Below are 14897 nucleotides of genomic sequence, written 5' to 3' on the forward strand. Positions count from 1 at the left end.
TGCAACAAAGACATAATGAAATACATAAACAAGACAAAGCAAATGAAGAATGCCAAAGGAAAAATATTCATAACTGAAAAATCGAACATTCAAAACATATCCCACATTAGAATAATTATATCACTATAATCATGGAATTCAATAACTACATTCAATTTAAAATAATAATTTCAGTTTGCAACATAGCTACAATTTTGAACTTGGACTTGGTATCTCACTGAAGTCTTTTGCCCAATTTGGAATCTACATTTTGTCCCTTGCAAGAATAATAAATGTCAGAAAATGTGAAATACGAGAAACAGACACTGCAGATGGTATAAGGTATCCGAAGTACAATGCGTTTATTACTACAAAAAATGTCCAAATAATTACGAGACTATTTAGATAATGAGTAAAAATTATATATATATATATATATATATATATATATATTTTTTTAAACTATAAAAAAGGAGCTTCCAGATGAGACAAAAAACACTAAATGCCAACATTTTGAACGAATCTCACATTTCTAAAGTCGATGTAGACCTATACCTAATGGCAAACAACAATCAGTGTCAAGATGAATTATCTCATAGCAAGGGATAAAAAATGCACATCTGAACAACACGAGCCTACGAAAAAGTGCAAAGGATTTGCTCGATTTTATTCGTGAATATTAGTGACATGTGGGTATGCTACAGTGAAAAGGGCGGGCCTCTGAGCCCCCTTCGTTCTACTCGTGTCGAGAAAATTCTGATTTTGCAAAGCCAAAATGAGCACTTTTTTAATTATCACGGCCCCTACCGTCCATATGCCTGGCAACAGCGAGTTGTCTCTTATACTATAGATAAAGTTCGTGAAGATCTACTCGCCGCATTTACCAGCTCTCTTCTCACTACACATACGGCGAAGATATGGCGGAGAAAATGTAGGCGCAACAGAAGTTTAAAGCCTTGGTTTTTTTTCAGTTTAATCAGTTTGTGTTCAGGATTCCCATTTTCACGGTATCGAGTCCGAAGTAAGTAAAGGGCGAATACAAGAATACTTCGAGTTCTTCGATATGGCCTTTATTTCCCGAAATAATGGCCATACCGAGGAACGGGATGCGGCCCTGTATTCCCCCTTGACTTACTTCTTACACGATAGCATCAAAATGGCAATCGCGAACACTTTCTGATTTTCGACATTCTTGCCGCCTTAACTCCGCAGTACGTGTAGTCACAACAAAGCCCATGAGTGCGTTGAATACAGCTCGTCGAACTCTATCTCCAGTATAAAGGACAACTCTCTATCCCCCTGCGTTTGGACGGGAGAGGCCGGCAAAATTTAAAAAAATGGTCATTTTGACCTTCCAAAACAGACTTTTTTCTACACAAGGAGAACGAAGCGGCTCAGAGGCCCGCCCTTTTAACTGTAGCATTCCCGCATCTTCCCTAGTAATCACCGATAAATTCCGCCAAATCCGCCGCACTTTTTTCTAGCCTTAATTTTTGGGTACCTGAAATATTTGAGTCTCTAATTCCGGAAATAATGACCATACCGAGGAACGGGATGCGGCCCTGTATTCCCCCTTGACTTACTTCTTACACGATAGCATCAAAATGGCAATCGCGAACACTTTCTGATTTTCGAGAAAAAAAGGGGAAGGGTTTAAACCACCCTTCCGCCGACATTCTTGCCGCCTTAACTCCGCAGTACGTGTAGTCACAACAAAGCCCATGAGTGCGTTGAATACAGCTCGTCGAACTCTATCTCCAGTATAAAGGACAACTCTCTATCCCCCTGCGTTTGGACGGGAGAGGCCGGCAAAATTTCAAAAAATGGTCATTTTGACCTTCCAAAACAGACTTTTTTCTACACAAGGAGAACGAAGCGGCTCAGAGGCCCGCCCTTTTAACTGTAGCATTCCCGCATCTTCCCTAGTAATCACCGATAAATTCCGCCAAATCCGCCGCACTTTTTTCTAGCCTTAATTTTTGGGTACCTGAAATATTTGAGTCTCTAATTCCGGAAATAATGACCATACCGAGGAACGGGATGCGGCCCTGTATTCCCCCTTGACTTACTTCTTACACGATAGCATCAAAATGGCAATCGCGAACACTTTCTGATTTTCGAGAAAAAAAGGGGAAGGGTTTAAACCACCCTTCCGCCGACATTCTTGCCGCCTTAACTCCGCAGTACGTGTAGTCACAACAAAGCCCATGAGTGCGTTGAATACAGCTCGTCGAACTCTATCTCCAGTATAAAGGACAACTCTCTATCCCCCTGCGTTTGGACGGGAGAGGCCGGCAAAATTTCAAAAAATGGTCATTTTGACCTTCCAAAACAGACTTTTTTCTACACAAGGAGAACGAAGCGGCTCAGAGGCCCGCCCTTTTAACTGTAGCATTCCCGCATCTTCCCTAGTAATCACCGATAAATTCCGCCAAATCCGCCGCACTTTTTTCTAGCCTTAATTTTTGGGTACCTGAAATATTTGAGTCTCTAATTCCGGAAATAATGACCATACCGAGGAACGGGATGCGGCCCTGTATTCCCCCTTGACTTACTTCTTACACGATAGCATCAAAATGGCAATCGCGAACACTTTCTGATTTTCGAGAAAAAAAGGGGAAGGGTTTAAACCACCCTTCCGCCGACATTCTTGCCGCCTTAACTCCGCAGTACGTGTAGTCACAACAAAGCCCATGAGTGCGTTGAATACAGCTCGTCGAACTCTATCTCCAGTATAAATGACAACTCTCTATCCCCCTGCGTTTGGACGGGAGAGGCCGGCAAAATTTCAAAAAATGGTCATTTTGACCTTCCAAAACAGACTTTTTTCTACACAAGGAGAACGAAGCGGCTCAGAGGCCCGCCCTTTTAACTGTAGCATTCCCGCATCTTCCCTAGTAATCACCGATAAATTCCGCCAAATCCGCCGCACTTTTTTCTAGCCTTAATTTTTGGGTACCTGAAATATTTGAGTCTCTAATTCCGGAAATAATGACCATACCGAGGAACGGGATGCGGCCCTGTATTCCCCCTTGACTTACTTCTTACACGATAGCATCAAAATGGCAATCGCGAACACTTTCTGATTTTCGAGAAAAAAAGGGGAAGGGTTTAAACCACCCTTCCGCCGACATTCTTGCCGCCTTAACTCCGCAGTACGTGTAGTCACAACAAAGCCCATGAGTGCGTTGAATACAGCTCGTCGAACTCTATCTCCAGTATAAAGGACAACTCTCTATCCTCCTGCGTTTGGACGGGAGAGGCCGGCAAAATTTCAAAAAATGGTCATTTTGACCTTCCAAAACAGACTTTTTTCTACACAAGGAGAACGAAGCGGCTCAGAGGCCCGCCCTTTTAACTGTAGCATTCCCGCATCTTCCCTAGTAATCACCGATAAATTCCGCCAAATCCGCCGCACTTTTTTCTAGCCTTAATTTTTGGGTACCTGAAATATTTGAGTCTCTAATTCCGGAAATAATGACCATACCGAGGAACGGGATGCGGCCCTGTATTTCCCCTTGACTTACTTCTTACACGATAGCATCAAAATGGCAATCGCGAACACTTTCTGATTTTCGACATTCTTGCCGCCATAACTCCGCAGTACGTGTAGTCACAACAAAGCCGATGAGTGCGTTGAATACAGCTCGTCGAACTCTATCTCCAGTACAAAGGACAACTCTCTATCCCCCTGCGTTTGGACGGGAGAGGCCGGCAAAATTTCAAAAAATGGTCATTTTGACCTTCCAAAACAGACTTTTTTCTACACAAGGAGAACGAAGCGGCTCAGAGGCCCGCCCTTTTAACTGTAGCATTCCCGCATCTTCCCTAGTAATCACCGATAAATTCCGCCAAATCCGCCGCACTTTTTTCTAGCCTTAATTTTTGGGTACCTGAAATATTTGAGTCTCTAATTCCGGAAATAATGACCATACCGAGGAACGGGATGCGGCCCTGTATTCCCCCTTGACTTACTTCTTACACGATTGCATCAAAATGGCAATCGCGAACACTTTCTGATTTTCGAGAAAAAAAGGGGAAGGGTTTAAACCACCCTTCCGCCGACATTCTTGCCGCCTTAACTCCGCAGTACGTGTAGTCACAACAAAGCCCATGAGTGCGTTGAATACAGCTCGTCGAACTCTATCTCCAGTATAAAGGACAACTCTCTATCCCCCTGCGTTTGGACGGGAGAGGCCGGCAAAATTTCAAAAAATGGTCATTTTGACCTTCCAAAACAGACTTTTTTCTACACAAGGAGAACGAAGCGGCTCAGAGGCCCGCCCTTTTAACTGTAGCATTCCCGCATCTTCCCTAGTAATCACCGATAAATTCCGCCAAATCCGCCGCACTTTTTTCTAGCCTTAATTTTTGGGTACCTGAAATATTTGAGTCTCTAATTCCGGAAATAATGACCATACCGAGGAACGGGATGCGGCCCTGTATTCCCCCTTGACTTACTTCTTACACGATAGCATCAAAATGGCAATCGCGAACACTTTCTGATTTTCGAGAAAAAAAGGGGAAGGGTTTAAACCACCCTTCCGCCGACATTCTTGCCGCCTTAACTCCGCAGTACGTGTAGTCACAACAAAGCCCATGAGTGCGTTGAATACAGCTCGTCGAACTCTATCTCCAGTATAAATGACAACTCTCTATCCCCCTGCGTTTGGACGGGAGAGGCCGGCAAAATTTCAAAAAATGGTCATTTTGACCTTCCAAAACAGACTTTTTTCTACACAAGGAGAACGAAGCGGCTCAGAGGCCCGCCCTTTTAACTGTAGCATTCCCGCATCTTCCCTAGTAATCACCGATAAATTCCGCCAAATCCGCCGCACTTTTTTCTAGCCTTAATTTTTGGGTACCTGAAATATTTGAGTCTCTAATTCCGGAAATAATGACCATACCGAGGAACGGGATGCGGCCCTGTATTCCCCCTTGACTTACTTCTTACACGATAGCATCAAAATGGCAATCGCGAACACTTTCTGATTTTCGAGAAAAAAAGGGGAAGGGTTTAAACCACCCTTCCGCCGACATTCTTGCCGCCTTAACTCCGCAGTACGTGTAGTCACAACAAAGCCCATGAGTGCGTTGAATACAGCTCGTCGAACTCTATCTCCAGTATAAAGGACAACTCTCTATCCTCCTGCGTTTGGACGGGAGAGGCCGGCAAAATTTAAAAAAATGGTCATTTTGACCTTCCAAAACAGACTTTTTTCTACACAAGGAGAACGAAGCGGCTCAGAGGCCCGCCCTTTTAACTGTAGCATTCCCGCATCTTCCCTAGTAATCACCGATAAATTCCGCCAAATCCGCCGCACTTTTTTCTAGCCTTAATTTTTGGGTACCTGAAATATTTGAGTCTCTAATTCCGGAAATAATGACCATACCGAGGAACGGGATGCGGCCCTGTATTCCCCCTTGACTTACTTCTTACACGATAGCATCAAAATGGCAATCGCGAACACTTTCTGATTTTCGAGAAAAAAAGGGGAAGGGTTTAAACCACCCTTCCGCCGACATTCTTGCCGCCTTAACTCCGCAGTACGTGTAGTCACAACAAAGCCCATGAGTGCGTTGAATACAGCTCGTCGAACTCTATCTCCAGTATAAAGGACAACTCTCTATCCCCCTGCGTTTGGACGGGAGAGGCCGGCAAAATTTCAAAAAATGGTCATTTTGACCTTCCAAAACAGACTTTTTTCTACACAAGGAGAACGAAGCGGCTCAGAGGCCCGCCCTTTTAACTGTAGCATTCCCGCATCTTCCCTAGTAATCACCGATAAATTCCGCCAAATCCGCCGCACTTTTTCCTAGCCTTAATTCTTGGGTACCTGAAATATTTGAGTCTCTAATTCCGGAAATAATGACCATACCGAGGAACGGGATGCGGCCCTGTATTCCCCCTTGACTTACTTCTTACACGATAGCATCAAAATGGCAATCGCGAACACTTTCTGATTTTCGAGAAAAAAAGGGGAAGGGTACCCTTCCGCCGACATTCTTGCCGCCTTAACTCCGCAGTACGTGTAGTCACAACAAAGCCCATGAGTGCGTTGAATACAGCTCGTCGAACTCTATCTCCAGTATAAAGGACAACTCTCTATCCCCCTGCGTTTGGACGGGAGAGGCCGGCAAAATTTCAAAAAATGGTCATTTTGACCTTCCAAAACAGACTTTTTTCTACACAAGGAGAACGAAGCGGCTCAGAGGCCCGCCCTTTTAAGTGTAGCATTCCCGCATCTTCCCTAGTAATCACCGATAAATTCCGCCAAATCCGCCGCACTTTTTTCTAGCCTTAATTTTTGGGTACCTGAAATATTTGAGTCTCTAATTCCGGAAATAATGACCATACCGAGGAACGGGATGCGGCCCTGTACTCCCCCTTGACTTACTTCTTACACGATAGCATCAAAATGGCAATCGCGAACACTTTCTGATTTTCGACATTCTTGCCGCCATAACTCCGCAGTACGTGTAGTCACAACAAAGCCGATGAGTGCGTTGAATACAGCTCGCCGAACTCTATCTCCAGTATAAAGGACAACTCTCTATCCCCCTGCGTTTGGACGGGAGAGGCCGGCAAAATTTCAAAAAATGGTCATTTTGACCTTCCAAAACAGACTTTTTTCTACACAAGGAGAACGAAGCGGCTCAGAGGCCCGCCCTTTTAACTGTAGCATTCCCGCATCTTCCCTAGTAATCACCGATAAATTCCGCCAAATCCGCCGCACTTTTTTCTAGCCTTAATTTTTGGGTACCTGAAATATTTGAGTCTCTAATTCCGGAAATAATGACCATACCGAGGAACGGGATGCGGCCCTGTATTCCCCCTTGACTTACTTCTTACACGATAGCATCAAAATGGCAATCGCGAACACTTTCTGATTTTCGAGAAAAAAAGGGGAAGGGTTTAAACCACCCTTCCGCCGACATTCTTGCCGCCTTAACTCCGCAGTACGTGTAGTCACAACAAAGCCCATGAGTGCGTTGAATACAGCTCGTCGAACTCTATCTCCAGTATAAAGGACAACTCTCTATCCCCCTGCGTTTGGACGGGAGAGGCCGGCAAATTTTCAAAAAATGGTCATTTTGACCTTCCAAAACAGACATTTTTCTACACAAGGAGAACGAAGCGGCTCAGAGGCCCGCCCTTTTAACTGTAGCATTCCCGCATCTTCCCTAGTAATCACCGATAAATTCCGCCAAATCCGCCGCACTTTTTTCTAGCCTTAATTTTTGGGTACCTGAAATATTTGAGTCTCTAATTCCGGAAATAATGACCATACCGAGGAACGGGATGCGGCCCTGTATTCCCCCTTGACTTACTTCTTACACGATAGCATCAAAATGGCAATCGCGAACACTTTCTGATTTTCGACATTCTTGCCGCCATAACTCCGCAGTACGTGTAGTCACAACAAAGCCCATGAGTGCGTTGAATACAGCTCGTCGAACTCTATCACCAGTATAAAGGACAACTCTCTATCCCCCTGCGTTTGGACGGGAGAGGCCGGCAAAATTAAAAAAAATGGTCATTTTGACCTTCCAAAACAGACTTTTTTCTACACAAGGAGAACGAAGCGGCTCAGAGGCCCGCCCTTTTAAGTGTAGCATTCCCGCATCTTCCCTAGTAATCACCGATAAATTCCGCCAAATCCGCCGCACTTTTTTCTAGCCTTAATTTTTGGGTACCTGAAATATTTGAGTCTCTAATTCCGGAAATAATGACCATACCGAGGAACGGGATGCGGCCCTGTATTCCCCCTTGACTTACTTCTTACACGATAGCATCAAAATGGCAATCGCGAACACTTTCTGATTTTCGAGAAAAAAAGGGGAAGGGTTAAACCACCCTTCCGCCGACATTCTTGCCGCCTTAACTCCGCAGTACGTGTAGTCACAACAAAGCCCATGAGTGCGTTGAATACAGCTCGTCGAACTCTATCTCCAGTATAAAGGACAACTCTCTATCCCCCTGCGTTTGGACGGGAGAGGCCGGCAAAATTTCAAAAAATGGTCATTTTGACCTTCCAAAACAGACTTTTTTCTACACAAGGAGAACGAAGCGGCTCAGAGGCCCGCCCTTTTAACTGTAGCATTCCCGCATCTTCCCTAGTAATCACCGATAAATTCCGCCAAATCCGCCGCACTTTTTTCTAGCCTTAATTTTTGGGTACCTGAAATATTTGAGTCTCTAATTCCGGAAATAATGACCATACCGAGGAACGGGATGCGGCCCTGTATTCCCCCTTGACTTACTTCTTACACGATAGCATCAAAATGGCAATCGCGAACACTTTCTGATTTTCGAGAAAAAAAGGGGAAGGGTTTAAACCACCCTTCCGCCGACATTCTTGCCGCCTTAACTCCGCAGTACGTGTAGTCACAACAAAGCCCATGAGTGCGTTGAATACAGCTCGTCGAACTCTATCTCCAGTATAAAGGACAACTCTCTATCCCCCTGCGTTTGGACGGGAGAGGCCGGCAAAATTTCAAAAAATGGTCATTTTGACCTTCCAAAACAGACTTTTTTCTACACAAGGAGAACGAAGCGGCTCAGAGGCCCGCCCTTTTAACTGTAGCATTCCCGCATCTTCCCTAGTAATCACCGATAAATTCCGCCAAATCCGCCGCACTTTTTTCTAGCCTTAATTTTTGGGTACCTGAAATATTTGAGTCTCTAATTCCGGAAATAATGACCATACCGAGGAACGGGATGCGGCCCTGTATTCCCCCTTGACTTACTTCTTACACGATAGCATCAAAATGGCAATCGCGAACACTTTCTGATTTTCGAGAAAAAAAGGGGAAGGGTTTAAACCACCCTTCCGCCGACATTCTTGCCGCCTTAACTCCGCAGTACGTGTAGTCACAACAAAGCCCATGAGTGCGTTGAATACAACTCGTCGAACTCTATCTCCAGTATAAAGGACAACTCTCTATCCCCCTGCGTTTGGACGGGAGAGGCCGGCAAAATTTCAAAAAATGGTCATTTTGACCTTCCAAAACAGACTTTTTTCTACACAAGGAGAACGAAGCGGCTCAGAGGCCCGCCCTTTTAACTGTAGCATTCCCGCATCTTCCCTAGTAATCACCGATAAATTCCGCCAAATCCGCCGCACTTTTTTCTAGCCTTAATTTTTGGGTACCTGAAATATTTGAGTCTCTAATTCCGGAAATAATGACCATACCGAGGAACGGGATGCGGCCCTGTATTCCCCCTTGACTTACTTCTTACACGATAGCATCAAAATGGCAATCGCGAACACTTTCTGATTTTCGAGAAAAAAAGGGGAAGGGTTTAAACCACCCTTCCGCCGACATTCTTGCCGCCTTAACTCCGCAGTACGTGTAGTCACAACAAAGCCCATGAGTGCGTTGAATACAGCTCGTCGAACTCTATCTCCAGTATAAAGGACAACTCTCTATCCCCCTGCGTTTGGACGGGAGAGGCCGGCAAAATTTCAAAAAATGGTCATTTTGACCTTCCAAAACAGACTTTTTTCTACACAAGGAGAACGATGCGGCTCAGAGGCCCGCCTTTTTAACTGTAGCATTCCCGCATCTTCCCTAGTAATCACCGATAAATTCCGCCAAATCCGCCGCACTTTTTTCTAGCCTTAATTTTTGGGTACCTGAAATATTTGAGTCTCTAATTCCGGAAATAATGACCATACCGAGGAACGGGATGCGGCCCTGTATTCCCCCTTGACTTACTTCTTACACGATAGCATCAAAATGGCAATCGCGAACACTTTCTGATTTTCGAGAAAAAAAGGGGAAGGGTTTAAACCACCCTTCCGCCGACATTCTTGCCGCCTTAACTCCGCAGTACGTGTAATCACAACAAAGCCCATGAGTGCGTTGAATACAGCTCGTCGAACTCTATCTCCAGTATAAAGGACAACTCTCTATCCCCCTGCGTTTGGACGGGAGAGGCCGGCAAAATTTCAAAAAATGGTCATTTTGACCTTCCAAAACAGACTTTTTTCTACACAAGGAGAACGAAGAGGCTCAGAGGCCCGCCCTTTCAACTGTAGCATTCCCGCATCTTCCCTAGTAATCACCGATAAATTCCGCCAAATCCGCCGCACTTTTTTCTGGCCTTAATTTTTGGGTACCTGAAATATTTGAGTCTCTAATTCCGGAAATAATGACCATACCGAGGAACGGGATGCGGCCCTGTATTCCCCCTTGACTTACTTCTTACACGATAGCATCAAAATGGCAATCGCGAACACTTTCTGATTTTCGAGAAAAAAAGGGGAAGGGTTTAAACCACCCTTCCGCCGACATTCTTGCCACCTTAACTCCGCAGTACGTGTAGTCACAACAAAGCCCATGAGTGCGTTGAATACAGCTCGTCGAACTCTATATCCAGTATAAAGGACATCTCTCTATCCCCCTGCGTTTGGACGGGAGAGGCCGGCAAAATTTCAAAAAATGGTCATTTTGACCTTCCAAAACAGACTTTTTTCTACACAAGGAGAACGAAGCGGCTCAGAGGCCCGCCCTTTTAACTGTAGCATTCCCGCATCTTCCCTAGTAATCACCGATAAATTCCGCCAAATCCGCCGCACTTTTTTCTAGCCTTAATTTTTGGGTACCTGAAATATTTGAGTCTCTAATTCCGGAAATAATGACCATACCGAGGAACGGGATGCGGCCCTGTATTCCCCCTTGACTTACTTCTTACACGATAGCATCAAAATGGCAATCGCGAACACTTTCTGATTTTCGAGAAAAAAAGGGGAAGGGTTTAAACCACCCTTCCGCCGACATTCTTGCCGCCTTAACTCCGCAGTACGTGTAGTCACAACAAAGCCCATGAGTGCGTTGAACACAGCTCGTCGAACTCTATCTCCAGTATAAAGGACAACTCTCTATCCCCCTGCGTTTGGACGGGAGAGGCCGGCAAAATTTCAAAAAATGGTCATTTTGACCTTCCAAAACAGACTTTTTTCTACACAAGGAGAACGAAGCGGCTCAGAGGCCCGCCCTTTTAACTGTAGCATTCCCGCATCTTCCCTAGTAATCACCGATAAATTCCGCCAAATCCGCCGCACTTTTTTCTAGCCTTAATTTTTGGGTACCTGAAATATTTGAGTCTCTAATTCCGGAAATAATGACCATACCGAGGAACGGGATGCGGCCCTGTATTCCCCCTTGACTTACTTCTTACACGATAGCATCAAAATGGCAATCGCGAACACTTTCTGATTTTCGAGAAAAAAAGGGGAAGGGTTTAAACCACCCTTCCGCCGACATTCTTGCCGCCTTAACTCCGCAGTACGTGTAGTCACAACAAAGCCCATGAGTGCGTTGAATACAGCTCGTCGAACTCTATCTCCAGTATAAAGGACAACTCTCTATCCCCCTGCGTTTGGACGGGAGAGGCCGGCAAATTTTCAAAAAATGGTCATTTTGACCTTCCAAAACAGACTTTTTTCTACACAAGGAGAACGAAGCGGCTCAGAGGCCCGCCCTTTTAACTGTAGCATTCCCGCATCTTCCCTAGTAATCACCGATAAATTCCGCCAAATCCGCCGCACTTTTTTCTAGCCTTAATTTTTGGGTACCTGAAATATTTGAGTCTCTAATTCCGGAAATAATGACCATACCGAGGAACGGGATGCGGCCCTGTATTCCCCCTTGACTTACTTCTTACACGATAGCATCAAAATGGCAATCGCGAACACTTTCTGATTTTCGAGAAAAAAAGGGGAAGGGTTTAAACCACCCTTCCGCCGACATTCTTGCCGCCTTAACTCCGCAGTACGTGTAGTCACAACAAAGCCCATGAGTGCGTTGAATACAGCTCGTCGAACTCTATCTCCAGTATAAAGGACAACTCTCTATCCCCCTGCGTTTGGACGGGAGAGGCCGGCAAAATTTCAAAAAATGGTCATTTTGACCTTCCAAAACAGACTTTTTTCTACACAAGGAGAACGAAGCGGCTCAGAGGCCCGCCCTTTTAACTGTAGCATTCCCGCATCTTCCCTAGTAATCACCGATAAATTCCGCCAAATCCGCCGCACTTTTTTCTAGCCTTAATTTTTGGGTACCTGAAATATTTGAGTCTCTAATTCCGGAAATAATGACCATACCGAGGAACGGGATGCGGCCCTGTATTCCCCCTTGACTTACTTCTTACACGATAGCATCAAAATGGCAATCGCGAACACTTTCTGATTTTCGAGAAAAAAAGGTGAAGGGTTTAAACCACCCTTCCGCCGACATTCTTGCCGCCTTAACTCCGCAGTACGTGTAGTCACAACAAAGCCCATGAGTGCGTTGAATACAGCTCGTCGAACTCTATCTCCAGTATAAAGGACAACTCTCTATCCCCCTGCGTTTGGACGGGAGAGGCCGGCAAAATTTCAAAAAATGGTCATTTTGACCTTCCAAAACAGACTTTTTTCTACACAAGGAGAACGAAGCGGCTCAGAGGCCCGCCCTTTTAACTGTAGCATTCCCGCATCTTCCCTAGTAATCACCGATAAATTCCGCCAAATCCGCCGCACTTTTTTCTAGCCTTAATTTTTGGGTACCTGAAATATTTGAGTCTCTAATTCCGGAAATAATGACCATACCGAGGAACGGGATGCGGCCCTGTATTCCCCCTTGACTTACTTCTTACACGATAGCATCAAAATGGCAATCGCGAACACTTTCTGATTTTCGAGAAAAAAAGGGGAAGGGTTTAAACCACCCTTCCGCCGACATTCTTGCCGCCTTAACTCCGCAGTACGTGTAATCACAACAAAGCCCATGAGTGCGTTGAATACAGCTCGTCGAACTCTATCTCCAGTATAAAGGACAACTCTCTATCCCCCTGCGTTTGGACGGGAGAGGCCGGCAAAATTTCAAAAAATGGTCATTTTGACCTTCCAAAACAGACTTTTTTCTACACAAGGAGAACGAAGAGGCTCAGAGGCCCGCCCTTTCAACTGTAGCATTCCCGCATCTTCCCTAGTAATCACCGATAAATTCCGCCAAATCCGCCGCACTTTTTTCTAGCCTTAATTTTTGGGTACCTGAAATATTTGAGTCTCTAATTCCGGAAATAATGACCATACCGAGGAACGGGATGCGGCCCTGTATTCCCCCTTGACTTACTTCTTACACGATAGCATCAAAATGGCAATCGCGAACACTTTCTGATTTTCGAGAAAAAAAGGGGAAGGGTTTAAACCACCCTTCCGCCGACATTCTTGCCGCCTTAACTCCGCAGTACGTGTAGTCACAACAAAGCCCATGAGTGCGTTGAATACAGCTCGTCGAACTCTATCTCCAGTATAAAGGACAACTCTCTATCCCCCTGCGTTTGGACGGGAGAGGCCGGCAAAATTTCAAAAAATGGTCATTTTGACCTTCCAAAACAGACTTTTTTCTACACAAGGAGAACGAAGCGGCTCAGAGGCCCGCCCTTTTAACTGTAGCATTCCCGCATCTTCCCTAGTAATCACCGATAAATTCCGCCAAATCCGCCGCACTTTTTTCTAGCCTTAATTTTTGGGTACCTGAAATATTTGAGTCTCTAATTCCGGAAATAATGACCATACCGAGGAACGGGATGCGGCCCTGTATTCCCCCTTGACTTACTTCTTACACGATAGCATCAAAATGGCAATCGCGAACACTTTCTGATTTTCGAGAAAAAAAGGGGAAGGGTTTAAACCACCCTTCCGCCGACATTCTTGCCGCCTTAACTCCGCAGTACGTGTAGTCACAACAAAGCCCATGAGTGCGTTGAATACAGCTCGTCGAACTCTATCTCCAGTACAAAGGACAACTCTCTATCCCCCTGCGTTTGGACGGGAGAGGCCGGCAAAATTTCAAAAAATGGTCATTTTGACCTTGCAAAACAGACTTTTTTCTACACAAGGAGAACGAAGCGGCTCAGAGTCCCCCCTTTTAACTGTAGCATTCCCGCATCTTCCCTAGTAATCACCGATAAATTCCGCCAAATCCGCCGCACTTTTTCTAGCCTTAATTTTTGGGTACCTGAAATATTTGAGTCTCTAATTCCGGAAATAATGACCATACCGAGGAACGGGATGCGGCCCTGTATTCCCCCTTGACTTACTTCTTACACGATAGCATCAAAATGGCAATCGCGAACACTTTCTGATTTTCGATAAAAAAAGGGGAAGGGTTTAAACCACCCTTCCGCCGACATTCTTGCCGCCTTAACTCCGCAGTACGTGTAGTCACAACAAAGCCCATGAGTGCGTTGAATACAGCTCGTCGAACTCTATCTCCAGTATAAAGGACAACTCTCTATCCCCCTGCGTTTGGACGGGAGAGGCCGGCAAAATTTCAAAAAATGGTCATTTTGACCTTCCAAAACAGACTTTTTTCTACACAAGGAGAACGAAGCGGCTCAGAGGCCCGCCCTTTTAACTGTAGCATTCCCGCATCTTCCCTAGTAATCACCGATAAATTCCGCCAAATCCGCCGCACTTTTTTCTAGCCTTAATTTTTGGGTACCTGAAATATTTGAGTCTCTAATTCCGGAAATAATGACCATACCGAGGAACGGGATGCGGCCCTGTATTCCCCCTTGACTTACTTCTTACACGATAGCATCAAAATGGCAATCGCGAACACTTTCTGATTTTCGAGAAAAAAAGGGGAAGGGTTTAAACCACCCTTCCGCCGACATTCTTGCCGCCTTAACTCCGCAGTACGTGTAGTCACAACAAAGCCCATGAGTGCGTTGAATACAGCTCGTCGAACTCTATCTCCAGTATAAAGGACAACTCTCTATCCCCCTGCGTTTGGACGGGAGAGGCCGGCAAAATTTCAAAAAATGGTCATTTTGACCTTCCAAAACAGACTTTTTTCTACACAAGGAGAACGAAGAGGCTCAGAGGCCCGCCCTTTTAACTGTAGCATTCCCGCATCTT

General features: G+C 45.2%; 1 protein-coding gene and 1 long non-coding RNA gene across 4 annotated transcripts in view; one reads left to right on the plus strand and one right to left on the minus strand.

Moving 5' to 3' along the window:
* LOC138704451 (uncharacterized) overlaps nucleotides 1–14897 on the plus strand; it is a 514719-nt gene that overhangs the window by 335521 nt on the left and 164301 nt on the right. The gene's annotated exons all lie outside the window — the stretch shown is intronic.
* The window catches only part of LOC138704449 (uncharacterized), a 165008-nt gene that overhangs the window by 13347 nt on the left and 136764 nt on the right, over nucleotides 1–14897 (minus strand). The gene's annotated exons all lie outside the window — the stretch shown is intronic.

Source organism: Periplaneta americana, chromosome 8, assembly GCF_040183065.1.
Source record: "Periplaneta americana isolate PAMFEO1 chromosome 8, P.americana_PAMFEO1_priV1, whole genome shotgun sequence".
Taxonomy (NCBI): Eukaryota; Metazoa; Arthropoda; class Insecta; order Blattodea; family Blattidae; genus Periplaneta; species Periplaneta americana.